At 40.1% G+C, this 25,319-nt stretch overlaps 1 protein-coding gene across 10 annotated transcripts in view; it reads left to right on the top strand.

Annotated features, from left to right (window-relative positions):
- MTUS2 (microtubule associated scaffold protein 2) overlaps positions 1-25,319 on the top strand; it is a 273,605-nt gene that overhangs the window by 11,813 nt on the left and 236,473 nt on the right. For 2 of the 10 annotated variants that reach the window (XM_021541968.4, XM_021541969.4), the window contains exon 1: positions 16,652-17,150. The exons of 4 other annotated variants lie outside the window; for them this stretch is intronic. The gene's annotated coding sequence lies outside the window, so the exon portion shown is untranslated. 4 more of the 10 variants (XM_021541977.4, XM_021541970.4, XM_021541974.4 and 1 more) reach the window with 4 other exon arrangements.

Here is a 25,319-nt window from a genome sequence, read left to right as displayed (position 1 = left end):
AGCAGACCTTGGCCTCTCCCTCAACTTGTCATTTGCCAGTATTCCAGATTCTGTTTTCCTTCTTGTCATGTATCTATGGCTTTATTGTCCCACCCTTTTAATCATAAATAAGTACAGTGCCTTCTAGTATTTTGAGTTTTTTTAAATAGTGTGTTTGTCTGTTACCTTCTTAACCTTTAAAAGAATTGAGCTTCCTTTTTGAAAAAGGCGATTCTAATATTTACTGAAATGAAGCCCAGCCATTGCCATTGCAAGCAAGCTTTCAGGGGAATGAACTGTTTGGCCTTTTAAAAGAGAAGCTATTCAAATACCACAGTATGGTGAAAGAACTGCTTTCTATTTCTAGCTCTGCAATGCACCAATCACAAGTATTTTGGCCATTTGTTTTGACATGGGAGGCTCTTGTTTGCTGGTCAGAACCCTTCAGTTGGCAGCCCCCAGCCCATGTGGCCTTTTGCAAGCCAGTGGCCAATACTCAGCTGCTGTGCAGACAAGGCAAACTTCCTGAGCTGGAGTTGATGCTGCAGCTGGCTTTGGGGTTGGCTCTAGAAAGCAGCTGAGGTCAAAAGCTGATAAACCTCTTTTCTCATTCCTTGGGAAGGTCTTGAAAGAAAAGTCATGAGAAATGGCTGTTACTGTGATAACCAGGTAAATGGTTTACTGAAAACAGCATGCACCTAGAAGTTCTCACCAGCAAGTGGCTGGTCAAGGTGTGATCTTTCTCTGTTGGCAGAAATGATTCTCACATCTGGAACTGGGGAGGGTCTGTAAGGAGCTGTACAGACAGAGGATAGTTTACATGAGGTGATCAAATGCAAATGCCTGAGAAAAGCACAATATAATACTGAAATGTGTCATCACAAAGGTGTTTTGACAACTAAATGCCATGTGTGAAGAACCTGTAGAATGACTCACTTTATGTATTCAGCTGGGTTATGAAAGCCTTACTCAGCACTGGTGAGGTAGTACTTCAAATCCTGTGGTCAGTTCTGGGCCTCACTGCAAGAAGGACATTGAGGGGCTGGAGCACCTTCAGAGAAGGGAAGTGGAGCTGGGGAAGGGTCTGGAGTGTAAGTCCTGTGAGGACCAGCTAAGAAGTCTGGGGTTTCTTAGCCTGGAGAAAAGCAGGCTCAGGGGAAACCTTGTTCTCTACAACTGCCTGAAAGGAGGGTGTAGCCAGGTGAAAGTTCTCCCAGGTAGCAGAAGGACAAGAAATGTCTTCAAGTTGCATCAAGGGAGGTTTAGATTGGATATTAGGAAAAGCTGCTTCCCAGAAAGAGAACAGCCTGGTCTGTTCCAGCCATTGGAACAGACTGCCCAGGGAAGTGGTTGAGTCACCATCCCTGGAGGTATTTAAAAGATGTGCAGGTGTGACACTTCAGGACATGGCTTAGTGGTGGACTTGACAGTGCTGGGTTAATGCTTGGACTTGATGATCTTAAGGGTCTTTTCCAGCCTAAACAAATCTATGATTCTATATCTCAAATTTTGTTTTCTCATCTATAACCACACCATTACTGAGCTGTTTCTAAGGAGCAGTATCCCATCTGGAAACAAGCCCACAGAGCAGGAATTAGCTTAAAGATATTTTGGGACAAGAACACTGTTTTCATTCAGCATTGTGTGGCTTAGTAGGAGGATACCTACTCCAAAAATCTTTTCAGTACGAAGGATTAGTCAAATAAAGTGAAGCATATAAACAAGGGTTAAGAAATTATTTCTCTGCAATGACAGAATAGCAAGAACTTCATAAGCTCCTGGTTTAGCCTGTTAAAGTTATTTGCCAAGAATCTTCTGATATGTTAATTATATTATTCATATTGTTTTTCTGAATTTCAAAACAAAGTGTGACCTGGATTTCAAAGTAAAAGTGCATGAAAGCATGGTGTGCTTATTTTTCATAATTAATTATGTATAAGCCAATTTTATGACAAAACAGATAAATGAGGTGTCAGAATATTTGTTTGTAAATACTTTGCTTCAAGATGTTAGTGCAATTTGGTTCTTGGTTTCAACAAAATTCAGTCTATCAGTGTAGGATGAAAGCACAACATGTTAACAAATACTGCAGTTAAGCTCTAAATGGATATACCGTAACTGAAACATACATTTGCTTTAGTTATTGCAGTGTCTTCTAAAGCAGACAAAAAAGCCACAGTGAAGCATTTGACTAATAATAAATGCCCATGAACATCATATATGGGTAATTTTGCCTAGTGAAGTTTAACAGCTAATGATACATACTTTGATTTTAAATAGGATTTTTCTGAATTCTACTGAGAAGTGTCATGGAAAGGTATTATTTTATAGATCACTTCAGTTGTCTCTCTTCCCCTGTCTAACAAGTCCTGGCATTTAGTGTGTTACATACATTGTATGTTAACAATCTCCATTACTCTTTGTTCTAGCTAGTACTAGTTTGAATCTTATGGCTCTTCCTCCTAAAGGTGCCAAGTGGTAGAGGACATAGCTCCAATGAGAGAACAATTTAAACTTTCTCAGTGAACCAGTTTTGGGAAGAGTTTTGCTCAAATGCAGAGCTTCACACTGAGGCAGCGTGATTAAAAGCCTATAGGGGAATCAAGCATGGGAATGGTTTTAAAGAAGATCAAGGGGACTGAATGCAATTTTTTCTTCAAATTGTATAATTAAAGAAACAGCATCCTCATTAGCATAACACACTAAATGATAAAACGAATTGGACAGATGCCTAATCTTGAAATGCTTCTTAATTTACAAGTATACATTTTAAAAAGAAAGCAGTTGAGGTCTGTTCTTTCTAGCTGCCTGCCTGAATAATTGAAACTACTGCTTATATAACTTACAGTCTCAAAGAGGGACAAAAACCACAAAAATTAATCATGTATTCCAGGATACTATGCATATAATGTCAATTGCATGTGTATGTATGCAACTGCTAGAACATCCACAGTATTGATGTCATCTGAAATTGGATACCCACCAGACAAAAGTACAGATTTAAGATGTTCTCATCTGGGGCCATATGCAGCCCCAAAGCAGTCCAAAGGCAACTAGTATAAGAATGAAATGCCTTTTTTTTATTGTTGATTTTGACATTAATTATCTGGAAGGTGATTTATCTGAGTTTATGTTGAGTCACAGAGAAATTTGAGATTGCCATCAAATTTAGTTTTTGATGAGAATTTTTCTGAATTCTTGCAAAAATAGCTTTGTGGTTTTAATGAAATTCTGAATCAAATGTGGTAGTATTTGTGTTGATTCCTCCATGACTTGCTATATTCTGTTCTTATTCAATATAAGCTGCAATATGCATGAAACTATTTAAGTTTCATCCTACTTCTGTTCCTTTAACATCACATCTATAGGCTCCCGAAGGCTTTTGAGATGAAACAAAAATCTTGTGAAGTCTCAGCATTATGTTGCCACCTGTGAATATGGGGAGTTTCTTTAGCCTGTGTCCAGAGTGCTGAACAAGAGGCGGGCATGTGGCAGGGAGGGATTTATTTGCCCTCCTCTATGTGGAGAGTTGTTCTGCACTACTCAGCTCAGGGTCTCCTCAGGGACCCACAGTACTCTCTGCAACACGCATTTTTTTCCAGTAAAAATTTGTGAAATGTGACCACCAGAGTATTTGGGCACACAGGTTCAGCAGTATTGACTTTTGAATTATTCCACTTGCAGCCTCAATGAAAGGTGGAGGCTGGCTGCAAATGAATGTCAGTTTTTTCTAGCCAGAAGCATACCCCCTTTTCTAAAGCTTCTCAGATGGGGAGATTGGAACCACCACTGTGAAGATGCTGTGGCAGCCAGAGAGCAGAGAGGTAGGTTGCAGTAGGCAGTCTCTACAATAACAATATACCACTCCTTTGGAGCTTATGTATTTTAGTAAGTACAAATCCCAATTTAATGTTGGGTAAGGAAAAATCTTTCACTGATGAGTAAATTGACAGGTCACTCTAGAAAGTCAGAAGATCTACTGGCAAGAATGTTAATGTTGCAGGCTGGGTTTGGTTTGGCATCAAGACTGCTAAGAAAATATTAATACTGCTCAGAAGATGGCATGGTAGGTAATGTGCTCCATTTTCATCTTGACCTTTGGAGTAATTTGGAGCCAAAGCCCTGCCTGTTTGATTTTTCTTAACACACTGAGCTGAATGTGATCCCTTTATATCCTGCTAGTCTTTCATATATGCTGAAGTAGTAACTGTGAGGCTGCAGCGTTCCAATCTATAAAAGGCAGCACTATTGATCTTGCTGATACAAGTTCAAAGCACCGTCTGGAAATACATATGATAGCTCTAGAGAATGAATCAATGGTGTGCATTTTTGAGGCGGTGCTGTATCTAATTCAGAACTGTGGTGGCCCCCAGGGGATTGCTAACACTAAGACGTGAGCATCCCTGCATTTAGCTGATCTGATCACTGATATCACTTCAGCCATTCAAAATTCAGTATTGCAGTAGGACCACAAAATCTGTAGGACTCTGCAGACTTTCTCAGGGTTTTCTGTCTGTGCATCGCTGTTCTCTGCATACCAGGCCTGGGGCTGCTTCATTTTGCATGAGGTGTAGGATAGAGGGTGACCCTTCCTCCTCCCCTTTTGGGATCTAAAGGTGTCCTTTGCTGGCACAGTATCTGTGATTCTTTATCAGTGAGAAAGATAGATAGAGACAGGGTGACATGGAGGTGTGTAGCTCTGTGGCCTTGGGATCTAGTTAGAGTGTACTTTTTGGGCCTGAGGATTCAATTCCTCCCCAAACAAGACATTGTTATCTAGTCTGTGCTCATGGAGAGCTTGGTATAACTTGTGTGAGCAGTAAGGACCAAAACTAAAACAGTCTTCCTTGTTGTGTTTGTTTGGGTTGTTTGTTTGTTTGGTTTTTTAGTTGATTATAATTATATTCATTCCAGCTCTACTAAGTTTTCTTCTGGATCTCCTGATATTTCATGATTTTTTAGTGCATGATTTGCATATATGCTATTTATACATATGTGTATAAGTTTTTTCTAATACCTACAATTTGAGGAGAAAGAGCAATGCAACTCTTCCTGTAGCCTGAATTAACAATTGACAAATAAATGTGTTGTAATTTATTTTTAATGATGGTTTGGAGGAGTGACTCATAATTTTTTAATTGCAGGGGTTTTCAATGCAAAATTTGTTCTACTCTTATTTTACTTACTTGTACAGGTAAAGAGATGTAGACTCAGGTTTTTTTTTTCCTGCTGGAAGTACATAGGTTTCTTGCCTGGCATGTATATTTTTCTAGAATTCACATAATTCCTGTCAGATGTCATCTGTTTACATTTGAGCTGCAGTTACAGATTTGTCTGTGTTCCACTGTTGGGATCCATCATTACAATAGCTGGGAGGTTTCCCAGACACATCAGCAATGATCTTACTTTTCCTCTTGTAAGGCAAGGGTTTAATTTTTTTCCTGCAATTCCTGCATTAATGTGAAGTATTTTATCCCAGTATTAATTAGTTTTGACTTTTTGAAAAAGAAAAACTTTCCAGAAACTTACAGTAAGCCTTTTGTCTGCTCAGATACTACGCAGGGTATGAACAGTTGCCACATATAAAGGTGTCTCTAAAGAAGAGAGTGAGGCTGCTTCTTGCTCAAGTGAGTTTAACTCTTAAGGAGGAGGTCTTTGCTGTCATAATAAACCATTCAAAAAATAAATGTAGAAAGCTTGGGGCCTGTCCTTCATTTTCTGATTTGCAGGAACATTCTTCTTTTTTTCTGTCTACCCCGATCCTGTAAATTTTAGGACTTTATTAATTTGACTGACCTTAAAATGCTGTTTCTATGGAGTCAAAAGCATGCTTTTCTGTAAAAAAGTAGAGAAAAAAGCAAATAATTTTTCTCACTTTTGAATATGAGAAAAGGTCAAGAATACACCAAAATCCTTTGTTTAAGAATAAAGGGAAACATGTATGATCTTCCAAATTCTCCTGAAGAATATATTTGTTAGGTATGTCTCTTAGGGATTTTCTGAACAGAGGAGGCCTGAACTTAGGCATATAGCTTGTCTCAGTTTTTACTCACTAAAGGTAATATAAATATTTCATATATTTAGGGGTTTATGTTATTTCTGGTTTAGACTAGAACATACAAATCTGTGAATCTGCCACAGTTTTTAGAGAAACCCACATCATTCTATTTTTGCAGCGAATACATATTCCACTCTAAATAAATTTCAAAGACTACATTGCTAAAATTCCCTGGGCAATTGGCTTGGCATCTGCTAATTTAATTCCCATGTAGGATTGTAATAGGATATAAAGTAGAACTCTGGGAACAGCTGATAGTGTTCAGTGAAGATGAAACTCTAAAGGATATGAAAAAGATTGCTTTGCTTTTGCTGCAAGTGGTGATTAAGGGGTAGAAGAAAGTTTAAAGAAGTAGATGAAGGAGATTGAGCTCTTCCAATACCAAACTTTATCCCAAATAGGAGAAAATTATTTTGCAGCCTGTATCATATAAATGCTTGAGATTAAACTTGCTATGACAGTGTGAGAAAATAGGTGTTGACTATCGCTACCCCCCACACCCTCAAGGTCAGCAACCAGATTTCTTTCCCAAGTCTCTCTTCTGGTCTCCCTCAATTACTCCACACTATAAATTCCTGGCTTGACTCCCCTACTCATACCAGTTACTTTTACCATTAGTAAAAACCTTCTGGATCTGTTGGTTTTTTTATTTCCCACCTTCCTTCACCTGGGCAAAAGGCAAGAAGAGTATGCTGAGGGTTAGGAAATACTGTGCTGCCAAAAGACTCATCTCCTAACTAGAAGAGGACACAAATTATAATGAACCGTGTGTAGATTCATACGGACATGCTTTGAAAATAATGCTTTGGTTCAGTTAGGAGAAAATTTTGTTATTGCTCCACTGACCTGCAGTTATATGAAGTGGTATTATAGCAATGCAAGTCTGGATAGAGGCAAGAGGGAATGCTTATCTATTCATAAAGAAATGAAGAAGGAAACAGCTCTCTGAAAAATGACTCTATTGCACTTTTTACCACTATTAATGGGTCTCTTCAAACTTTGCCACTCCTAACACATTTTCTTCCTCAACTTTTTTAGCTTTTTTTTCTGGAAAAAATTAAATGTTCTTGGATTTATCTTCCTGCTGTTGACACTGCACTTCACATGAAAAACATTTTATTTGGAAACATGCTGATGTTTTTGCCCAGCCATTACTTTATAAATTCATCCTCTCATCCCCATCCCTGAGTGGGGGATATTTTTTTTTTTTTTAGCTCCTGGATGGGACTGACCTGGTTTTACCACCTTTCACAGTTGCAGTTACCACTGCTTGGTCAGCTCTTTCCAAGACTGTTGATGTCCTGCCATGCCATTGTGCACCCTATTGCATCTCTGGTTTCTATCTGTGAATGGCTCATTGGTATTTTAGGCATGTAGCTAAAATAGATATTCTCTTCTTTTATTTTTCCCTGAACGTTTCTCTGTGAAGAGAGTGCAGTTGATTATTTCCCACTCTCACAGCAGGGAGTTACCTACACATTTTATTTGAAATCCTGTCACTTTTCCTGTAACACCCCTTAGATATTTAGTGCCCCACTTCTGATGGAAGTGCTTTTCCCATCACAGCTGTGTACATCAGCCACTCTCCAGCTGACCTTTCCTGCTGCACCACCTTCTGTGCCAGCCCCCTTTGCTGCCTCTCATCTGTGGCCCAGACAGTAGAAAGTTCTTATCCTCAGCCCTGAATGCCCTTCACATATTTACCTGGTCCTTGGCTGCTTTGATGCCTCACTCATGGACCACTTGTCAGTGGACTCTAACAGCGGCACTATTGTGTTTGTTACATTTAAATGGATTTTATTTCCACACACTGGGAACTGGTGAAGTGTAATGGGGATGCTGGTAAAAATAGTTTTGTTGTAATGTAGTTTACTGTAATTAGTTTTGTGCATGGTCAATAATGGTGGGTCAGTTCTGATCTTGTGGGGGGTTTGGGGTTTTTTTCCTTCTAATTATGAAGAAAATCACTAGCAAGAATGTTAAAGATTTCATTTTTCTGCCCTTTGATGCAAGCCCTTCCTGGAAATGAAAAATCTCTTCTCAAAGACAATTTATAAAGTGAACTCCATGGATTCACTTCAGCATTTTGGACATTCGTGGTCAAGAATAAGCAAGAAAACTACTTGGGGCTTGAGTGTCTCATCTGGCTTTGCACTGAGTCAGCTCCAGCAACTCTACCCCAGAGTAACACCTGAGTTATACAGTGTTCACACTCAGAAAATCTTCTGAATTGGAAGGGTTCCACAGGAACCATCAAGTCTAGCTTGTATGTGAATGGCCATTTATGGACACCCAATTTGCTGAGGTGGGGGTCTTTGATTTGACACTCTGAAATTTTCTGTTTTAATATGTGCTTGCTGAAGAGGGACTTTAAATCACAAAATAATAATGCAGAATGACACTCTGAGAAGTGAGGCTTGTCAAGAGTCTTATTGGCTTTCCCAGCCATTTGGATGAATCAGACTATGACCTGGTTCTGCCAGGGTCTGATGGCTTTTGCTCAGCTTTCATGTTTAGAGTGGGATGGTGGGAATCCAACAACTCTCCTTCTTTTCTGAATCCTCTGAAAGGTGTTGTCATGAGTGTCAAGTTTCCATCAGCTCATCCTGTCCTCATCAGTGAGGACAGAAATTCTTGGGGCTTGCAGGTACTGCTTCAAAGGCACTATGTCCTGCCTGTAGGAGATATCCCTGCCCATGGTGACAGATGTTGGGCCTAGGTGATCCTTAAGGTCCATTCCAACCCCTAAACATTCTATTATTTTTCCTTTATTTTTTTATCTGCTTTTTCTTATTGTCTTCAAAAGGCTGTGTGACTTGACTGGGAATATGGTTTTCACAAGCTTACAAGTTCCATTCAAATTTCAATGGATTGAACTCATTAGGTCTTCACTGGTTTATTGTTATTATGAACATGGTCTGTGTCCTCAAGACAGCCTTTTAATAAAAACCTCCAGGCTGTACCTCATAATATATCAAATTTTATTTAACTTTTTAAATGTTATTAAGGAGTTTGGATTTTACCTTAAATTTCTAGCTTGTAATACTGCAAGCTGCATTGAAGGAAAGGGTGCTGCTACTGTAAAAATCCAGCTGGCTTATGCCATGTTCTTGGAGTAAAGATTTTTTTACCAGCTGGAATTGCAAAAACTGTCCTTGCCACTTCACTCAAGGGAAGAATCAATGGTACTAATTCTGAAAAAATGCATCTGCAAACCATTGGTAGAACAATATCCTGAGGAAAGTTCCACAGCACAGAGTGGAACTGATAGTCCTGGAGTCTGATGTATGTAGCATGGAGATCTGTCAGAGCTGGAGCTTCCCTTTGCAGAATGTCTGGTTGTTTACACATGACTTGAGGGCTTTACTAGGTGGACCCATCACTGAGCACCTTCTCAAGTGCACTGGCCACCCTTCTGAGCTGGAACATCACTTTTATTCCAGGAGAGAGGCTATACCCACATGACATGGAACAGTGCAGAGGTTCCTCTTTGCCTTGAATTGCCCAAAACTATAGTCACTCTTCACTAGAGAACATGGTTGGTCTCCATTTGTAGTAAAGTTGGCCCATATTTATTAGTCTACAAGCCCTCTTGCAGGCACCATTTCCTTTATCCAAACCCACACTGCATAAGGGAATAGCCTCTCTTTCTTGTGAGAGCAAATATGAATAGGCAATTTTTCAAAGTTAGGTGGAAGAGTCTATGCCACCTTATGTTCTTGGTGCAATAAAGGAATTTGTGCTCAGTGAAATATATTTAGAGAACAGAAGAAATCTTTATTTTGCTGCTGAGAAGTTGGCTTCCCGCTGATCTAGTGAATCTCAGCCATCCCTGCTGCTTATTAACTTTTATACTCCAAGAGTTCATTTTGAGTGTTCTCTTCTGAGAGGTCAGAAAAAATTGCCTGGGATATGGAGAACAGGGAATATAAAAACATCTCTGGTTAATGCAATATGTAATCCTCTTATTTGATATCAGTGATAAGCGGATCCTTAATCTGTGTGTACTATGGTCCTTTTTGTAGTCAGGATATTCTGTTAGCACAATGACTAATGCCTCCCTTCCCAACCACATGAATGCTTCTTATTTACACAGCTTAAACTCTTTATTCTTGATGCTAACTGATCATTTAGCAGACTGGCTGCTGGCGTGGCTGGGCACTGCAGATTGAAGGAGAGTGCTCTCAGTGACTTACATCATTACACAGGCACACTAATATATCTGGCACACTAAGGCTGAAAAACATAGAAATGAGCCACTTGCACTGCTTAACTGTTCATGTTTAGAGTGTTTTTCAGCATGATCTTAAGCCACAGTAGATGTAGTGAGTAAAACAAAATCTCTTAGCAAAGCTGAAAGTCTTTCATAGCTGAATGTGCAAGAGAATCCTTGACAGCTTCAGCTGTGTCTTAGGATGGTACACATCACTTGTTTCCTCATGGTTTAGTGAAACAATCAGTACAGTATGACTGCAAGCATGTTTTAAATTTAAGTGGAAATACAGAAAAGAAGGCAGGAAACTGAGGTTAGAGAAAAAAGACAGGGAAGGATAAACAAGTCCAAAAATTGAAAGAAGTCTAGGGGGTGGCAGAAATAAAACTTGGAGGGATGATGAGGAAGTAAACTTCAGGAACCCAACAAAAGCTTTCAAAGAAGGTGGTGAAATGGTCTGCAGTATGTTAAACACAGATACTGCTCAACACAGGCTTCATCCCAATGGTGTATGTTGTAGACTTGGGAGAGGAGAGCTGGAAGGCACCCTGAGACATCATCTTTTACATGTGCTCACTCTAAATGTTGCTGACCCATTTTCACAGGCACTGATGAGAGTCCATGGCACTCACTAATTGCATGGGTACTCTTTTAGACTCTGCTCAGGCATTTGGAAATATTTAATTGATATCAAGCATGACTAGAAGTTGAATCCAGGTACTAGTATAATCCCCTCAGTAAAAGTTACTTGAAAAGTAACCATGTGTGTACATCAGACACCACTATTACAATGGTAAAAACAATCCTTCAGGAGAAAGTCTAACAGTGGCACTGGGAATAATTTAAACTTCAAGAGCAATAGAATTGAAGTTTGTTTTTGTTGAAGGACATTTTGGTTTTTAACATCCACAGAATTGCTAGAGAAAAGGACATTAGTAATTAGAACCTCTTACTGAGTATTTTGTAGTTTTGGCTCTTACCAGAGAACTGTGACTGGTGTGATCTATCACCTTTTGCCGGGTCATCAGACATCCCCATATTTGAATTATTGGTCCTTAGAACTGGAGCAACAACAGACAAGTCTCATGCATGTAAATATGAGTTCTTATGCAGCGTTATGAGTACTTATAGAGTTTTTTCTTGTATGCAGAACATGTTATGTCCAAATGGGAGTATAGCAAAAATAAGGGTAGGAAGAAGCTGTTTCTGAGCTATCTTGTATTACACTTCCACTGTGTTCAATTAGTTTTAGAGAATTTTCTTATGAATGCTGGGAGCTCCAATTACCCTACAGTCTACCACGAAAGCAATGGGACAGTCTTTAAAATCAAATGTTGATTCAGGAGAAAAAGAGCAAATCCCTTTCACATAAAGAAATGTTGCATTTATCAACTAATGTGTCCATGAAACACTGTATGCCAAAAATTAGTAGAATTTTTAAAACACAACATTTTATGGGTTTCAAAACCACAGAATTACATGAATGGTCACAAAACTAGTAGAACTACTGAAGCTTGGTTTCTGTTGGATTTATCTCTCATGATTAATTCACTTTTTACTGAGTTGTACCAAGCCCTTTTGTACAGAGATACTACATAGGGAAGAGTCCTTGGTGATGCTGGAATTGCTGTGGAAACATCAGTCACAGTAGCACCTCATTAGGCAGTAAACAGCCACCATGGGAGAGAAACCATGACGAAGGGATTAATTCCTTGGTGTATCATAAAATACTTATTCCAGTTGAGGCGCTCTCATCATGAAGGAAAACTTTTCCAATGAAGACTTTCTGTTGTCTCATGAAGTGAAAGCAACTTTCTAGACTTTCCTAAGCTCTGCTGCCTGATCACCAACTTTCACAAAACTTGTGGGAATTCAGCACTTCTACCACAGTTGCTTGAAACTGGCCAGAAAGTTAAAAAGACAGGTCATGCATATAAACTGCAGTAATTTAGGATGTACTTGGACATAAAGAAGCAATTAAGGGGCACTTCTGGACCTCACAATGGCTTTGACAATTTTCCAGCTCAAGGATTTTAATCTCTATGATTTCAACATGGTAGCTCATACAAACACTAAGAGCAAATGAAAAAAAAAAAATGCACCCTCAAAAATCTGTTCACAATTGCATGTAAAGTGCAGTATTGGCAATTAGAAATTCTCTCCTGGATATTTTTTATTCTATATTGGGAATTATGTATTTATGTCAGCAGAAAACTAATTCTGATGGTGACTGTATCTTGCTGCTTGTACAGGCTATTCTACAGAGTAACTGAATGTGAGTGCTTTCACTTTAGCCAAAGGATAAATACACAAGTCTATTGAGCTAAAATATGCTTATTTCTGAAACAAATCAGTGATGATGTTTATTTCAGAAGTTGTGATTTAAAAAAAAAAACCCAAACATCAAAACCCAAAAACCTCCTTTAAGCTGTAGAATTTCATATTTTTTTGTCATGGTTTAGCCCCTAGTCAGCCCCTCATGCATTCCCCACCAGCAGGATTGGGAAGAGAATTTGAAGAGTAAAAATGAGAAAACTTGTGGGTTGAGATAAAGATAGTTTTATAGGGAAAGCAAGACCTGTTCATGCAAGCAAAGAAAAACAAGAAATTAAGATCACCACTTCCCATAGGCAGGCTGATGCTCAGCCATTTCCAGGAGAGCAGGGGCCCATTGCACAGAACTGTGACTTGGGAAGATAAACCCCATGACTCCAAATATCCCCCCTTACTTCCTCCAGCTTTATATGCTGATCATGATCCCAGACATGGTTTGGCATATCCTGTTGGTCAGCTGGGGTCAGCTCCATGTGCACCCCCAGCCCACTCGCTGGTGGGGTGGGGTGAGAGGCAGAAAAGGCCTTGACCCTGTGTAAGCCCTGCTCAGCAGTAACCAAAACATCCCTGAATTACCAACACTTTGTTTTTCCCAACACAAATCCAAAACACAGTCCAGTAAGCAGCTACTGTGAAGGTAATTAACTCCCTACAAGCCATAGCACAACGTGCTTGACATGTAAGTTCTTTGTAGAGAAAGAAAACATTTAATTTTTTTTTTATTTCTAGTGCTGTTGCATCTGCTCTTGGGAGCTGCTTGGGTTCATGGTGTTCTTGTATCTGTTTTTTGGGGATATCCCTTTTTGCTTGCAAAAGGGTTTGTATGGGTTTTTTTGGCTGTTGCTAGCTTGACTGATGAGGAGTGCTGGTATCTGTCACTGGTTTGTTTCCTAGAGGCAAATTAACTCAGTGGTTTTTATGGAAGACCTTATATAATGATAAGTCAGGTGGAAGAGTGTCCTCCTAAAACTATATTGGGAAATAAACTGTATGTGTATTGTTGCCTGTAAGGAGATTTCCAGTTAGTTCCTGGTAGAAGAAAGACCTTCAAACAGTTTTTTCGCTTGGGGTGGTGGTGAGGAAGATTAAACATACCAGGCAGGTTTTTAGCTGTGAAAATAATCAGCAACCAAATCCCAGTGAAAATATAAAGTGGTATTTAGGGACTCTTGTCAAATAAAACAGCTCCTTCAACACCTTTGCAAGTTAAAAATGGGGCATTAAATTGTATCAATCATGCACTTTAAAAACTGGACTCCAGTTCACTTCTATTTCAACAAATGTAGATGTTAAATCTCAGATGAATAATATGCAGCAGGAAGGCAGATTGTGTTTGCTTTTTGATGTGTGTGTGTGTGTTGTTTTGTTTGGTTATTTTTTATTTTTTTTTTACCCAGAAATAGCTCTAAATAACTTAAATTCAGTTAAAAGAAGCCCATCTGTTACTGTTCTTGTTTTCTTACCCATCATTTAAATGGTAGATACCAAACTGTAAATACTTCAGCTGTATCTCTTTGACAATAATATGGAGTAACAGTTCACTTTATTGTGAAAGTAGTGAAAAAAACACAGGACAGGTCTGAAACCACCAGCTGCTTGATACAAAGTACATATTCTAATCAACTGCCAAAACATTCCCGCTTAGTTTCTCTAGGTCACAGTTACCTGCTTTTCAGGCTTACTTCTCTGTTAATCTGAAAGGAGGTAACCCTAGCTGACAGGAATGTTTTAGAAAGGAACAGTTTACACCCTGTGAATTTTTGAAATGCCCTTTTTATTTTAATGGTCTGTATATACTTTGTTTAATGAGTGTGAAAAGCTTTAATTTAAACTACAGTGAGTGCTCTAGTACTACTGCTGAAGCACTGTCAAGCAACATTGGTTCTTATTCAACGAAACAATATAATAATAAAAAAAAGTGCAGTAATTTTTATAACAGTAATGGTTTCCTTCATGGAAAACAGCAAATAAATGTGTCTGAAGACTCTGCCTGGGCACAAATTATTTAAAGATTGCTGTTGGGTTTTTTTCTCATGTCAATTTTAAGCCTCCCTTTTTATCTTTGCTGTCACTTGTAGGTTTTGTCTTTTTGAACCTAAGGTTTTTCTTTATCAGCCCTATCTCAAAAGACATTTATTTAAGGTTCTTGAGTTTTCCTACCATGACATATATACTATTTTTTTCTGATTTTCTGGGGTAGTCAAGACAAATGAAGTGGGATGAAAAAATAATAGGTTTTCTCTGACCAACTACAGGTCAGAGTTAATGTTAAGCTACAGGTTTGTCTCTATTAGCAAAGAGTACTACCAAGGACAGCCTGTCTGCTGACACTGGGAAGCTGCTGGAGCAGTTCCTGGCCTGAATCCTGGTAGACCCCTGCCAGGTAGTTTTCTCTCAGTGGGTTCCCAGGCCTATTTTCAGGAGTTAGTCAGGACATGGCCCCATCAGGCAGCTGCATGCAGTCACCCATTTCAGTCCTATCTTGGAAGGTGACATTATTCCCGGGATGCTCCTTGGGAATGACTAATTGAATGGGATAGCTATAGCCTACAAGGTTTGCTCAAGCAACCTGAGCTGGCAGTGCTGGCGAGCAAAGCAGCAGCTGTCCCATAATAGCAGCGTTGGATCCCACATCTGTTTGTGGCCCTCCATTAAATGGATGTAGTGGTGGCATGGGAGGTGAAGAGCTCTGTGGTGGCATGGCTCCTGTCTGCCCTGCCACCAGCACTGTGCTGGAGGTTCTCTGTCCCCTTGCTCTGAAGAAGGTGAGGAAGGTTCCTCAGAACATTCCCTCCTGGACACAGGAGCATGGTTCAGTGGTTGAAGTAATGTAGCCCCCAGTGGTAACAAGGGAATCAGAACATGTCTCAGAATGTGATGTTTTCAGGCTCAACAGATTAACAAAATTATTTAAAATGAGGTGGGTGTTAGTTTGTGGTTTATTTTTCCTTATTTTCTTTCTAAGCACTGAGTTTTCCATGTTTCTCAGATCATTCTGCTCCTTCTATTTCTCATGACATCGCTTTCTTCTCATGCTTGTTCTCTCCTCTTGTTGTGTTCTCACATTCTTGGCTGCTTGCCCCACTCATGAGTTTTGCTGTATTGCATAGTTTCACTTGTCTGTGACCCAGCCCTAGTCTTCTGGGGTTTATCTCTTCTCTGGGGCACACCTTGTCATGATCTCAACTACGCTTGCTCCCACCAGTGAAATCACAGCAGTAATGCTTATGACTCTCACCTTTCTTTATTGCCCTCCTTCTCAGTTTTCTCAGATTGAGGAGGACTGTGTCCTTTCCCAGACTGCTACCTCTAGCTGAGCTCAGTGTCCTTGCCCATCTCAACCCTTTCCAAGCTGTGAAGTTGCTCTGGTGTCCCATCATACTGACAGAAAAGGATCTGGGTTCCTGGATATTGAAACTGCACAGGATAAAGCAGGCACTGACTAATCTTTTCCTGCTAAAGTAGCTTTAAAAAGCAGGATTTTTAATCCTCCTTCTTCCCCAGTGCAGGCACCTTCAGGTGAGACTGTTTTCCAATTTTAAAAGAAAATTAGAATTTCTTGCTATACAGAAAAGGAGTGGGGAAGAAATGGTGATTTAATGGTGGCAGCTGGGTAAAAATTTCACATTTAACTGTTTTGTATTTTTGCAGCAGAATTGCATAAGTGCCAGGTGACATCTTTGTCTCTTTGTGGGCTGGTACCAGCAGTAGGGAGAGCTGTCTGAGACTGCTTATGGGGGAGAGATGAGGTGGCTGCCCAGATCCTTCATTTCAGTGCTTTGGAAGTATTTTCTGAGCCACAGTTACTAGATTTTCCTGCTGGTGCAGGGTGATCTGTGAGCTACAGCTTCCTGGCAGGATTCTGGGAACAGCACCAAAACCCCCGACAGGCAGCGAGCAGGTTTTGTGCTCTGAGTCAGAAGCAGGCTGAGAAGATGCAGCCTTCAAAGGATGTATCCAGGATGGGGAAGGGGATCTGTGCGAGGAGGATATTTCCAGTGTGAGGCTCAGAGCCTGGAGGAGCCCTCTCCTGCCAGCACCCTCGGTGAGTCTGCAGGTCAGCAGCTAGTTTTCATACAATCACAGGAGAAGGGACATTGCTGCCTTTCACCACTGCTACCCTGAGCCAGCTCATCCTTCTAGCTATTTCTGTCTATGCTTATCTATAACATCATCCCCCTTGTGCTTGTGTACCTGCCAAGCATTCCAAACAGGCACTGCTGTGGCAGCCTCTTTCCTTCTCTCCAGCCTGGAGGATAAATGACTGGATTGTTTTTTGGTTTTTTTTTTTAATTCTCTGCATCAAGAATTTACGGTGGGAAAGCTAAGCTGGAGAAATGCTTTCAGGAGTGGGTGGCCAGATTGGCAGATGTCTACTTGTTCTTAGCCCCTAGAGGAGTCCTGCAGCCTGACCCTTGCTGGGCTCATTCTGCTCTTTTTGAAAGCGATGGTTTCTCAGAGTGAGATGTGGTCTCGGGTAAAAACAGACAAAGTTCGGATGCGAGAGAGAAGATCTGGATCTGACTTGCCCACAAGGGGACCCAGAACAGAAAGCTGAAAGCTTGGGTGAGTTCACTGTAGCTGGCTTGTCCAGTGTAGGACACAGTATTCTTCTTTATTATAGACTGAGTTATCCAAGGTAAAAAATAGCAGTATCAGACATCCTAATATCTCTGCATTATCGATATACTCATTGCTGCTATGTGTTGTTTTGTTTAGTTTGGGCTGTGAAGCAGATTGCTCTCTGTGTTTAGTCCATCTCACTGTGGCTTGTGACTTTGCTCCCCACTGGGAATTTCAGTGCTTGCATCTGGAGTTGTGCAAATACATTAAGGTGTGCAAAATTTATATCATGCTTTAGCATCTTTGTTACAGCACTGGTTTAAGTCATTAGATTTCACTCAGATTTGAAAATTGATATTAAATCATGTCTTCTACCTCAGTGTATGACTTCACAGGCAAAAAGCACATAAATATCAATATTTGTAACATACAACTTTGTATACTTAAAATACAAGGTGCAGACATAGTGAAAGTTTCAATGTACCTTCCCAAAGTAGCTTTGTTGGATAGGTGTGAAAAGATTGAATACTCAGAATTTTATTCTTTTAAATAATCAGATTTTAAACACGGAATTTCAGTGTGAGGTTGTCAGGGCTTCCATGATATTTCTATCCTTACACAGAAAGAAACTCTGATTGTAATATTTGAAATGAGACCTGGGTTCAGACATCCTATATTTATTTGTTAAATCTGTAATTAAATATGAATTCCTATGGCAATATGCACAGTGGAAGGAAGTTTTTTTGATGAGAAAGAAGTGTTGCAGTATGTGGAGTATCTAAATAACTAAATTGTATGTTTTTGTAATAGTGTTTATGAAATACCTCTGTGCTGTAGGCAACCACTGAATTAATTTACAAAATGCAGCTTTAAAAAGAAAAATAGTTTTTGCACTTCCAAAACAGCATAAAAATATTTGTAGGTGGTTACAAATAATGGACCGTTTGGGCTGAGATGTCCTGTGAAGGGCTAAGAGTTGGACTCGACAATCCTTGTGGATCGCTTCCAACTTCTGTGATTCTGCTAGCTAAGGTTTGGATGATACTTCTGGACAGAGGCATTTGGCCAGCATTTTGGCTTAGTTTCTTACCAGCATGTGACGTTAAACCTGGCAAGTCCAAGGAAGAATGTGTTTTACCCTGATTGTTTAAAATTATCCACCTTTACTTGTATGAGTCTGGCAGGTCTCAATATATATTAATATTAGGAGGTTTTCAAATCCATAAGTAACAAAGTTCTATTTTTTTCTCAGTGGGATTGCTGCCACTGAATTGTTGTGTGTATTGAGGAATGACAACAGGATGTGGGAGGCATTGTGTCTCATTTTCACCATCTGAAGTTAAACTGGTCATTTAGGCTCACCACCACAGTGTGAATTCCACAGTTCATCACACTCTGGAGCATCTTTGTTTTCTTTGAGAAATGCAGTTAAATAGCTTCGTTCTTCTGCTCAGTCCCAGGTTCTTGTTGCCTGGATTTTATCTTGTTGCCTGGGTTTCTTTGCTTCTAATGCTGCTTTTGGGAGACAACTAATTACTTTCCTCTGAGAAAGAACCTATTTTAATTTTGAGGAGAGCTTATGGAGGGGGCTGACACAGGAGGAGTTAAGGGTGATGCTACACCAGGTCTGGCTCCCCACGTTGTAAATATCCTCCAGTGCTCTCACCAGCAAGGTTTCCAAAAACACTCCTATGCCTGTGCCTTGCTCCAAGACATGCAACACCCTCTTCATGCAGTTAAATGCTGCTCTGGTGAGCTCAACACAGACCTCACTTTGTAGTGGGAAATTTTCAATGGAGAAAATAATCAATTGCTACATGGCAGGTTGACATGTGGGCAAAGGGCTAAGTGTATGGGTGTGACAAGAGACCTGTCCATGGTGTGGGTGCCTCTGGCAGGATAGATGCTGTCCTGTTGGCCAGAGAAGTGCTCACCTGCAGAGCGGGTGCATTTCAGGCAGCCGACAGATGGAGCAGATCTGACCTGAGGTGACTTGCACAAGGTCACTCAGCAGGTGGGTACTAAAGATGGATACAAAAATCAGACCCACCTGCTACTCCTTAGGACACACCACCTCCACAGCAACCAAACAACCTGGGTTAAACACTGCTGTCTTCGTGTCCTCCATGAGGTGGATCTGGGTGGGGACTGCTCAGGAACGAGGCTACACACGGATGTGAGAGCAGCCATGCCTGCAGGATGACAGGAAAAAATTGGGAAAAAAGGTTATTTTCCTAGATGTTGCAAAACATTATAGCTAGTATCCTGTTGTGCAGCAAAGGCAGCAGGTGCCTGGGACTCTGGTCATGGTGCCCTTAACCGATCCCTTACAAGCCACCAAACCACACATTTGTGAACACTGCTGCAGTGTGCTCCTCTGCGTTCCTGTTCCTATGGAAACATGCTGTAAGAATGTCTAAAATAAGTACACGGCTTTGAAACTATTATTATTTTGATCTTTCCTTCCCCCCCACAAAAATCTCCTTTACCACCTTTCTGGCTGAATTTTTAATACATTAAAAAGATTGTTGTCATTATCTGGAAGAATGTGCTACCCTGCTTACCCATGTGTCTGCATCCTGGGATCTGATGGATCCCAGGTTCTGGTATTGAGATCAGCTCCCTTCCCCCACCCTCCCTGCTCAGTGGGGTGGCAGGCTGTTGGTGCATGTGCTGAACATATCTATATATAAATCAACAAGCTTATTTCCAGCTCCTTTTAGGATCCAGAATACAGTGTTGGCTGGGAGGGAGGCAGAAGGCCATCCAGTCCAGCTGCCCTTCAATGCAGAGCCCTCTGCATTGTTTGGTGCAGGAGATGGTTGGGAGCCAGATGGGGACATCCTGCAGGTCCCCCCTTCCCTGTGGGAGGGTCAGTCCTGGAGCAGGCTATGGGCTGCTTGCAACAACTCTGGCAAAGGAAGCCACTTGCTCTCTCCGAAAGTGTGCTCATGATGGTAACTGAAAACAGGGCTGGATATTCAAAGCACTTTTCTCTGTGCTCCTGTGGTTTCCTTCTAAAGCTTTCAGCTCCCTTAGAGCAGAATTCTCCCTGACTTTAGATATGTCTAAGATTTTCAAGCAGCCACATCCCATTTTCAAAAACTACTTTTGATGAGTGAGCTTTAGGAAAGCTGGGGCTAAATCCTATAAAGGGCTAAAAACCCTTATTTAAAGCTAGGTGCTAATTTTTGCTCATTTTTAGGCTTCTGGCCTCTTGCAGTACTGTGCCTCAGAACCCAGTGCTAGATACCAGGAGAAGAGCTGGAGGTGCATGTTTGGCATTCAAGGGGGCCGCAGGCACTTAAATTCAGAAAGCAATTCAGGAGATTTTGGGCAGTGCCAAAACCCTTTGACACCCTTATGTGCTGTATACATAAATATCCGAGAAGCATCTACATTCCGAAAGCATCCTCTGGGGATCTACACACCTTTTGTTTCTGCTCCCAAGTGTGGAGGCAACAACAAAACTAGGTTTGAAATACAAGGGAGTTGACACTTTTATTTTTTATGACTCCACATCCTAGACAAAATAAATTGTAAAGAGTTACAATAATTTGGATCCAGCTAACATTATGCTTTAACATCAAACTAAGTCTTAGCAATTTGAGTAGTGTAGGCATCTGTTTGAATCTTATTCCAAATCACCAGGCCAAATTTTGCTCACAGGGTTCCTTCCTGCCTGTGACCAGCTGCTATGTAATTATGCATCCTGATTTATGTTGCTCAGTGCTTGGGCTTTGCATGATTTTTTATGTGTTTGTGGTAACTGTAGTGGCAACACCAGATCTGTTTTATTTTGGTGCAACACTGAAGGCCAGTAGAAAAAATGAGTCTAATCTTAATAGACAGAATAAAACTTTATATGCTTTTTCCAGGCTATAATTTTGGGGTTAAAACACTCATTAACCAAGCAGTCAAATTAAAATGAAAATGCTGGTAAAAAAAAGTTGTGAAGCTTGGTATTTGCATTGCATTTCATATCTGCAAAGATCCTTCCTTACTTGAATGACAAGCACTGTGTCCAGCACTGATGTGAATACCAAGAGATATGAGAATCGTGAACTATGGAACAGCAAATTGTAAAGAATAATTGCTCTGTTTTAATGTGAATAGGCATGGCTGTAATTCTTTTTGTGAGGGCTCTGTTTGAACTGCTTTTGAACTGGAGCTGGGCCACTGTAGATGTAATCTTTCTAACCCAATTGATAACTTAGTGTATATGCACAGTATGTAGGTCATTCACATTTATTCTGAGTAGCCCAGAAAAGAATGAAGTGCGACTTCAAAATATTTTGCATTTCAACCCTTTTGTTGTAGCTGATTTCTCTCTCCCACACTTCCTTGTTCATCTATGCATTTCATCTATGCTGGGAAAAACCCCCAACAAGGCTCATGGGTAGCTGATAAATTAAACACTAAATAAGCAGCTACACTTGCAAGAGAGCAAGAAGCAGTTAGAGATGCCCTGCAGATATGAGGGACAGAATCTATGAAATAGGGAATTACCTACGCCTTTACTACATAATTGCAAATTTGTGTAGCAGTCATGAGAGTTTTGGAATTATCTTCTATTTGAGAAAGGCAATATTGCAATGATTTAAAATACTTATTCTGGCATATGTCATTAGACAGTATTAAATCCTGACTGTACTAAAGTAACACTTAAACTCTCTTATGAGAAAAATCATAAGTTATTATGGATGTAATGGTCTCATTAGGAATGTACATGTGGTTCAATAAAAGAAAATCACAGGCTATAGAAGTGACTCTTAAAGGTGACATTAATTTTGACCTTGTATTGATATAGTTTGTCAAAACATAAATTGGTTTGTGTTGGAAGGAACCCTAAAGACTAGATAGTTCCAACTCATAGGTGGGAGCATCTTTTACTATCTCCTATTCTTGCCTACCACACCAGATAATTTTCTTGGGTCCAATAATATCAGATGGCATCAGTGGTAATGATAGATGGTCATACTTTAAATTGGGATGCAATGTCCATTGGGTTCCCACAGGAATTCCTATAAAGTCTGGCTTGTGAATACAAAAATCAATTGAATTTGAAGATAGTGCTAGACTAGGAGGCACTGCAAGCTCCGCTGAGAACAAAGAGAAGTTTTTAGCTGAGGAACTAGAAATACTTTATTTTCTATCTGTAGGGCTCAAATATGAGAAACATGCAGATATGTGGAAGTTATCTGAAAACACATAAACAGTAGTGCTAAGAAGGAGGTTCAACTTGTCATCTTGTAATGTGTGTCTCTTGATGCTGGATAAGGATTTAGTAAGTCCTTGACTGTTCCAGACTAAGCATGACACTAGCTTATGGCATTCACACTGTTCATTCAAGGCTGTGGGGAAGAGAGCAGCCAAAACCCTTGTTTTTTTTCTGGCACAAGTACCCCTGAAACTGCTGGCACTGAAGGCTCAGCGAAGGGCAGTGGCTGGCCAGTCACTGCAGTGAGCTGCCACATGTACCCACAGTGGCTCTCCCTGTTCTAGCTCTAACTTCCACCCCAGTGTTCAGTTTTAGTTCCTGCTGGAAAATGGAGATAGAAATGGAATTAGGCATAAGCAAAGTGTGTGGGGAGCCGCAGTATTTGGGGACAGAAAGGTACCACCAGTCCTGTTAAATGGGGAGGAAAAAGCAGGAAAGGAAAAGGGAACAGCCCCTTCTCAGAGCCATCCTCACTAAACATGAGTTTCTTAGTCTGCGTTGGTTAAACTGGGTAAGCAGAGGGACAGCAATCAATACAGGTTTTGATCTTGGAATAAATTTTTGCTAATCGATACACTGCCTAATCAAACATCTATATACTTTCAAGGATTAATACTTCTGTATTTAATTTGTCTGCCACAGTATAAATTAAAATAATTTCCTCTTTAACCTTGATTCTGTGTTTCCTCAGTTAAAACACAAGATATGTTTTGTTATCTCAGAAAATGCTTTTTTACATCGTAATGTATGATCTCTTTCTGTGAACCCTATCCCAGCCACAGGGAACACAGGTTTTCATTAATGCCCTGGGTAAATAATCTTTGTTTGAAATTCCAGATCCCTTAAAGTGAACATACAGCTTACTCTCTCCTCAACCACATAAGGTGCTTGGTTTTTACAGCAGAAGGATAAAGTGCTTAAAGAGAAGAGTTTCTATTAACAGAGCACTAAACTGAGCATCAGGAGGTCAACAGTGCTTCTCTCTTTTACTTATCCATCCACTGATCTGGGACAAAGCTTTTTGCTGGGTTGTTTCTTCCACATGACTTTGGATTTTTCCCATGCTTTCTTTTCAACTCATCCTACTATAACTTTTTGAGGTATCCATTGTGAGGAGGTATCCATATTGTCCATTTCTTACTGTGTGTTTGTATAAAGCCTACAGCACTACAGTCTGCCTGTGAACAACTAAAAATGAGGGCTTATTTGGAGATGATAAGACACTAGAAGACACATGTCTCAAGGGGTTAAACATGGAGATGTAGCTGAGATGAGAAAACAACATTTTTTCAGTTGGGCTTAAAATGCTGGCCTTTCTCAAAAAGGAAACTGGATGTAGTTGACAGGAATTCAGCTGGAGAGGATTACAGTCATTAAGAAATACCTCTTTTGCTGAACTGTGGTTCTTCATGTTAATATAATACATAATTTGCCATCGATCCCTCAGAAAAAGTGGTTTTCTAACATGCACAGTTAATGTGTGTTGCTTGAGATGTGCCTGGGAAGAAAATGTAGTTTTGGACCCACACTGTCTGGGCTTTGCCTCCCTGCAGCAGGTCCATGTCCCCAAGCTGAGACTGGAATACTTCTTTTGAAAATCTCTCCCCCAGCCTGTTTCTCTGATGAATGGCTGAAAGCAGTTACAGTGAAAAGAGATCTGAGGAGTGCACGAAGGAACAGGGACATTGCTGCATCCAGACTGGAGAGGCTGTGAGGAGCTATGGTGACAATTTCTACCTTCTTTTGCTTGTCTCTGCCTATACAAATGGTATATCAGGGTTTGTTTGATTATGATGGATGTTTTCAGAGCCCTTCTTGTAAGTATTATTATTGCATTCTTCCATGTAGGCAGTAACTATGGTAGAAGCCAGTGCATAAGCATATCTTTATTCAATCAGATCTCAGCTGTTTCCTCAAATCGAGCTGATAAAGTTTAGCCCAAATTGCCCTTCGATCTCCAAAGCACCTATCAACCTCTCTGCTTATGCCCAAACCAATTCTTACTTCAAAGAATTTAAAAAATCCTAAAAATTATTTCCTATGGCCTGTTTCCTTCCCCAAGGTATTTCATTATAGGACACGTTGATTGAAGGGGAGAGGTTAGCAAGTTTTTGTAGTTTTGATTGCACACATTTGGATCAAACTGTTATAACATTTTTCATGAGATCTGCAAATTGCTTTTTTAAAGTAAATTTAATCCCTTTGAGCATATTGTGCACTCTATAGCTCTTAAATGATGCTTAGACTACAAGTTCTGTCACTGTTCATGAAAAGTAGGTTGTCTTAATCTGTAAAATCATGAGAATCTTTTAAGCCCACTGGCTCTCATTACAGTCAATGGGAGATTTTTGCTTTGTATTCCAGCTGGAAGAAGATCAGCTCTATTGCCACTGGGGAATGTACCTTTAACTGTCCTGCATCCTACTTTAGTAACATCCTACTTTAGTAATTGATGCATTCCGTACTAAGCTGTGACATTTTCATTTTCTAAGCTGTTTATTAATTCTGACACTGAATAATTAAAAAGGAGAAAGAAGCACAAGGAAAACATCTCATGGAAGACCATCACAGAAACTGTGTATGTAAAAAAGGATGCAGACCACAGGGCGGACTGCAAACATAAACAAAGAGCTACATAAAATCCAAGGAAGTCCAGAAGCTCTATTTCCAATTATGCACATGCAGTGTCTTTGAGTGATGCAATAACCTCATGAAATTTTTGCTTGGTACTTCTAAATACAGAACTTGGAGTTGCAGGCTGACATAGTAAAGCAGCATCAGAAACCTGCTTTCCACTGTAAGATTAAATAAATATCAGAGTATGTTTTCCTAAAATGATTTTTTAAAACACCATCTACACAGTGAACATGCAGTGGTGCCCTATTCTCATATTTCCATAGAGAAATTAAAGAATAACAAAGAAAAAAAAAGGTGGTGCATTTTTGAGGGAC

The sequence above is a fragment of the Lonchura striata genome, chromosome 1 (genome assembly GCF_050655825.1).
Source record: "Lonchura striata isolate lonStrDom1 chromosome 1, ASM5065582v1, whole genome shotgun sequence".
In the NCBI taxonomy this organism is placed as follows: Eukaryota; Metazoa; Chordata; class Aves; order Passeriformes; family Estrildidae; genus Lonchura; species Lonchura striata.
This window is presented reverse-complemented; position numbering and strand designations above follow the sequence as displayed.